Genomic DNA, 7,184 nt, shown 5'->3' on the forward strand with positions numbered 1-7,184 from the left:
AGCTTATACTTTGTATCTGACCTGTGGTACAAGCAGGGAAAAAGTAAGAAATAAAGTTCAAAGACAAGAAAAAAAAGTAACTAACATATATAGAGAAGTAATTTACTGCACAGAGAAAGGGTGTAGACTACTATCCTTATACTATATTTTCCCAAGCTTCACCACAGACATAGTATTCAATTAAATGTATTCATAATAGCATTGATCCTATTTGGACCATATTGCTTTGTGTTTATCCAAATGATCATTTATTCTAGCTGTCAGCAAGTTTATTTGTCCAATGTCTTGTATGCGCTTCTAAAGATCTTGTTCTGTAGTAGAGGATGTTGTCAGCGCTGTGTAATACGTTGACGCTATAAAAATCCTCTTTATAATATTAATGTTGATTTCCACTGTATTGTAATTAAGCACAAACTTAGCTTCCTAATACTAGGCTTGTGATCTCTCACTTACCAACTCTTCTTTTAGCTAGTTATATGATTATCAAATTTTGACTCCAAATAGACATCAGTGGACTGAGCAGTATTACCCAAATTCTGTAGGTGTCTACAGTCAATCAATAAAAAGAATGGTTGTGACAATCAATAAATGGCCTTCTGCATGGCTAAATGGTAAACAGCTGCAGCTGATGTGTCCTGTGCAGTCAAATCCAATAGATATAGTAAAATGATCATCTCATGTATTCGTTAATGTAATTTTCCATCATCTAAACCTACCCAGAGTGTGAAATGTGTTGACGTATTTTTCAACCACCCTGGTCTGGGGATCTCATTGAACACTTTGGAATCCAGTGTCATATGCTATAAAGATTGCACCATATCAGTTGTAAAAATATTGCTGCAGACATAACATCTCAGGCACGGTGCCATCTGATCTTTCCATAACATAACAAGCTATCCATTTCCTGGTAAACCACATATCACATGAACTGTCTGACAGGCCTGCTGTCACAACTGCATGTGTGAGGACACAACAAATGTAACACACCACACTCATTCGTTTCCTGAAGGAATAAATGGATACATTTGACCTCAAAATTTCCACTTTTCAGGTCCAAGACCTCCATTCTTTTCACAGGGCTATTAGACTTTTACTACTTCTGTTCTCAAGCCTGAATGAGCTGTTCAGAGAAGCAATAGGAGCCCCACAGGAAACCGAAATGTGAGCCTTTATTCTCTGCTTTTCACAATTTGGAAACTGGGAGAAACTATTAATATCTCTGATGGCTACTGGTGTGCTAGAATGACCATCTGCTATAAATCACAGCCACATTGTATAGAGATGAAAAGCGTCTATTTACCCCAAAAAGAAATTCTCTGTTCTATTACTGTACAGTTCCTGTCCGTTTTTCAAGAATCTGACTGAGCATTTGATAGATCAAAAAGCATCAGATTTTTTTTCAGTTAAATTATGTCTAGCATAGAATATATTCAATGAGAATATTCTTTGCAAGCGTTTTACTTTTAAAAGCAAACTTCATTGTGCTTGCTTCTTCCAGCTTAATACTTGTCCATACTAAAGGTCCTTTATGGGCCTACCATGTACAAATGGGTGATCTATCCTTTACCTATTAGGCTCACCTTAAACCTTCTGTATTTACAGAAGTTTATAATGAAAACAAAGCACAATGCAACACAAGAAAGTTGGAAATATTTAAAAATTCTCTGGGGAACTTTAATTGGCATTACAAGGCTGATACTTGTACTACTTTGAAATTTTTACCATGGGGTTTAGTTAAAGCCATGTTAGTGTCTTGTTGGGTTGCCAGTTTGAGGAAGATCTTCAGAAATCAAGCATATAAAGCAGACAACCATACACTACAAATAGTGTGATAGCTAGATTAGCCAGGGCTGTGTTTTAAAACATTGGTTTAAAACACTGATTTATTAAAGCTCTCCAAAACTGGGGGGGATACACTTTCATCAGTGAAGCTGGGTGATTCAGCAAACCTGAAATGGATCTGGTCCAGGATTGAAAATATTTGCTAACAAATAGCAAATGACTTTAAAAAAAATCCATTCCGGGATTACTGGATCACCCAGATTCACTGATAGAAGTTTATGCTCTCTAGCATTGGCGAACTTAATTAAATCAGGCCCATTGACTTATCTTTGCAAGTTCACATGAATACATTTTCAGCTAGACCCACTATTCAGCAACCCTATCTTTATTAATAAAGTTATACATTTTATCATTAAAAACAGTCCTTGAGTGACTTCGCCTAAACTACCATGAACTCTGACAACATGGTTGTATCATCCACAACCTGGCATTGGTTCATAAAGGGGATCCTGGCCCTGGATGATATGTGAACAAAGATAGAACCATCCTTCTGCATAAAAAAGCAAAGGAAATCGGTGGAAGTATTGTGTACTCTGTGAGAGATAATTAATACCTTTTATTATTACATTTTCATATGAAGTCAGCCTACAAATGTAAAAAAAAATCTCGTAATAGTTCCAATTTAAAAAAAGATAAACTGAGAGTCATTTGAAATAAATTGACTTCCTTTTATTAACACCAAGCATGAAAAGTGCTAGATTTAATGTAAAATACTCATTATTCATTGAAGTTTGGATATTCTGGAGAGCTGTTAGCAGCAGAAGCATGTTTTAATTTTAAAAGGCCCATTACAAGAGCCCACTGACACGTTATACCAGACTATTAGGGGCCCTAGAAACCAAGCATGGATCCTTCAATGTCCATCCACTACTTTATAACTCTAAAGATTTATTTTGATAAAGAATTTGGATCAGTATCTTACAAAACTGCTGTGTAGTGGATGGGATCCTCCTGCAGACCGGAGAAGTCCTAATCTAGAGGCAAAGGACTGGGATGGAGTAAGAGAGGAACTTCCTGTTTATGTGGTTGCATTGCTCCAGTGGTAGCTGTAAGCTTCTGGATATTTGAGACCCACAGCAAGCCAGGGAGACCACAGGAGCTGTGAATCATGCTGTTCCTCATTTCCTACACAAATTTCCCTATGGAAATGTAATAAAGGAGTGGAGCTCAATTCATAGTGTTATGACTGCCTTGGGGCACAATGTTCGTAGGGGAAATCTCTCCATCGCAAGCCGAGGCCCTTCTAAGTGGAGGCATCGTAGATTTGAGAAGAAAGTCGAGACAATCCCCAATTTCTCATTTAGTGGAGTCACTGCTCTCCTAGGTTGGGGGAGTCAGAGTGAATGGATGGAATGCTGCAAGGATACGATCATATTATATCCCCCATCCCCCATTCCATCCCCCAAAACAGTCACACATATATTGCTGAGTGTATCTATTTAAAATGATGACATAATACAAGGACATTTATTAACATAGAATAAAAAATGACTTTTTTTGGTTCCATCTGAAGGCAGCTATTATGGCTTCTCTGTATGGGGTGTTTTGTATTTTATGTACTGAACCCTTTTGTATGTTTTTGATGGGGACTTTTCTTCACTCACCTAATGTCAGGCAGAGTGGCAGGGGGTATTTTGTTGGGTCAATCCCTCCTTGGATTACACTGGGAATGCATTTTTTTGTTGAGTTATATCTTACACTTGTTTTTTACTCATTTTTGGGTGGTGAATCCAGAAATAACAGTTTTTTGCTATAACATCCAGTTTTTACAATACAGGGTACCCTCCATTTTTGTCAAAAAACATACAAATTTTACATACAAATTAAAAAAATGAATGTACTGTTTAATTATATTTCTTTTGTTCATACAAAGGATTTATTGTTACTCCATGACATTTTTTTTATAGTAAAACATTTGAAAATTAATTGGGTAAGCAGTTAAGGTAAAAATTTACGCTTATAGCTTTTCCTGGAATGTTCAGTGTTAGGACAATCCCGCCGGATGCTCCAACAATAGTCAGCCATCATATGTACATCCCACATACCCTGATACCGTCCTTCCATGACCTTCAAATCTTGGTGGAATCGTTTACCTTGCTCATCACTGACTGCACCAAGGTTTTACGGGAAGTTAGAAAGATGGCTATGCAGAAAATGCACCTCGATGGTCATATTGCAAGCAAGCATTTTGTAGCTCTCGAAGAGTTTCTGGACAATTTCTGTGTAATTTATTGCTCGTGTGTTTCTAAGAAAGTCCTTGACAATGGCTTTGAATGATAACCAAGCATTCTTTTTGACTTCTGACATTGTCCTGATGAAATGTTCATCTTTGATGAGCTGCCGAATCTGTGGCCCATCATACACACCGGCCTTTATTTTTTCAAATGACAGGCTAGGAAATGTCAATATAAGGTACTTGAAACAGTCTCCTTCAGTTTAACGAACTGCTTCATCAGACCCAGTTTAATGTGCAGAGGCAGGAATATATTATTCTTTCTATCAACAAGTGGCTCATGTAGAATATTTGGATCACCTGGTTTTAGGGCAGATCTTGGAGGCCAATTCTTTTCCAACCAATGCCTCTCACAAGCTCTGCTGTCCAACATGCACAGATAACAGGGGTACTTGGTGTATCTGCGCTGCTGACCAAGAAGGAAGCATACCATTTTAAGGTCAACACAGATGACCCAATTGTGTTGGTGATATTGCAGCAACGCAATTACTCTCTTTATGTCTGCATATTCTTCACAAAGGAAAACTGAATAGCCAATTGGGACTGACCCAAATATAATACCATTGTGAAGGAGGACACACTTTAGGGCTCTGCTTTGAGCTATTGGTGAAAAATCGCCATTCAGTTGTTATAGATTGGAATTCCCAATTTCTCCATTAAACTAGGTATACATGTATTAAACCAAATACGTGTGTAAGTAGAAAAATTAATTTTGCTTATTCACTACGTAAAGCAGCTCACAACCTCTGACCACACTGTTTTGCGCGTAAATGAATAGCCCATACAAATCCACGCTACAGTAATCACATTAATATAGGGGGTAGAGAAAGAATCTGACGTGATAGAAGACAACTAACTGGACTTTCAGAATCAGCATACCTATTTTAGTGTAAATAAGGTTAAAAATTGAAGTCAACAAAAAAATTGTTCAAAATTGTTCCTCAGTGTTATAAATGGCAAAACGCAGCAGTCATTTTCTGTAGGTGGAGTTTCACTGGCTATGATTTTGGTGACCTTTCCCCACTTTACCCGGATAACAGCAAGCTGCTATTTCAACGCTACGCCCAGAGTTTTAAAGATCCAATAACAAAACAAAAAAGAAAAGGAAGAACAGCCAAGAAAAAAAAATGATATTCTTTAAGAAATAAGCTAAACCATTTACCTACTGTAGTGCAGCCAAAAAATAGGCTTGATCTAAACACAGAATGCAAGGGTCCTGAGGACTGCACAGCAATGGGCCACAGGTTGGGAACTAGAGATCTAGTACTACCAATCTGCATTTATCAAAGAAGAAAACCACCAACAAATCAGGGCCAGGTGCCTTTCGCAGTTGGAACAGGCCTAATGATCCTGAACCTAAATTTAGCCTTTAACCAGACTGTATCCACTGAAATGCAAGTTATGTAATTTGTTGGCATCTCCAGCTGTCTTCACACTAAATTCCATGTGGCTCCGATATGTAAATATTGACCAACTTTCATGGAGGATAGCTCTGGTCTAGCCCCTCACATTTTACACTCTTTGGCCATTACTTGAACAGGTGACCTCAAGTAATGAGACTTGAGAATCAGCACAGGGCCATCCATGGAGGTCAGAGGACAACAAAGGGAGGTGCAAAATGTGCTGCTGCTCAAGGGCCCCAAACCCTCCTGGACAAACAGTGGCCATAAGTCAGTGGTGTGCAGACAGCTGGAGATTCAGCTATTCAGCAAAGCTTCTGTGCTATATTAAAAAAGAGAATAGCAATATAAATATATTATTTGTGGCTTAGGAATCCTAATGATAATAATGAATTTCCTACCCCACAGCCTGCAGCCTCCCATTTTGGTGATAAGGTAGCTAATCTTTATTGCCTCTAAATGATAATAATAATAAAGCAGTATTTCTCAGCCAGGGTTCTTCCACAGGTTACCAGGGGTTCCTGGAGCAAGTTTTGACTCTCTTAACTGATACCCATGTTTTTTTTGGCTATCTGTAAGGGTGAAATTCTTCCCAATGACCAGCAATGTAAGAGGAATTCTTCTCACTGACCATTATGCTAATAAACGGTGAGTTGTGGATTTACTAAATATAGCAGAAGTTCTCTGAACTCCCAAAAATAATTTAGAGGGGTTCCCCGTGTTGAAAAGGTCAAGCAACACTGGGTAAGACGATGCCACTAGAAGACATGAGGTAGAGTTTGTAATATTTTACTAGCTTGTGGCTCTGACCCACAGGTTATGCACCTTGACATTAGAGGTTCAGTATCTAAAGAACTGTTTGGCACACTTGCAACACACAATTAAGCTAAGTACACCTTTGCCATCAATGGTGGACATAGCCAATAATGGGCCACCATTGAATGAGGAGGGTCTGGGGCCCTTTTTCAGATGAACAGTTTACATGATAGGGAAGGATGAATGTAGGGCATTAGTATAACAATAGCAGTCATATGGTCAAACACCAATACACACCTTAATCGATATGAAAATCAACAGTGTGTATGGACCCCATCCCCCAATTCTTGTTAATGTTATGAAGACTGCAGAGAAGTGAGAATGGTCCATCTTTGAAATCCTGAGCAGGAACAATAGGACGTGGTAAGTGTTATTAAAGGTTGTAAGAACGTGGGGGACATCTTGCTGTAGGGGTACCCAAAATATAAAAAGCAGCCAGTGGGTGACTCAACTCACCAAATGCCTCCACACCACTAAATACCACGTTTGGAAACTTAAAAAAAAGGCTCTGCGTCATCCCAATCAACAAGCATTACTTTCTTTCAATATGAAATAACAGAAGGTACTCCTATTGCAATTGCAGGCACATTAATTGCCAACTATCTTCTAGGCGTATGAATAGAATTCATCACACTTTCCATTTTCCTAGCTTGAGCTGTAAAAATAATTTGTCGCGTTTATAAGGCACAGCTGGACAGCACGGTGAGAACGCAGGGAAGGAATCTGAGGTGGACGACATAACCGCTGGCTCACTGCACATTGGGAAAGACTGTTTATTTTCTCTCTCCACAGGCCAAGACATTGTGCTGGTGGGGATGGAAGACAGCAACAATGAGTAATCCTTTTCCTGGGTATATTAAAATTACAGCTAGTCACAATTAAACCTTAAGATG

The sequence above is a fragment of the Pyxicephalus adspersus genome, chromosome 6, assembly GCF_032062135.1.
Source record: "Pyxicephalus adspersus chromosome 6, UCB_Pads_2.0, whole genome shotgun sequence".
NCBI lineage: Eukaryota > Metazoa > Chordata > Amphibia > Anura > Pyxicephalidae > Pyxicephalus > Pyxicephalus adspersus.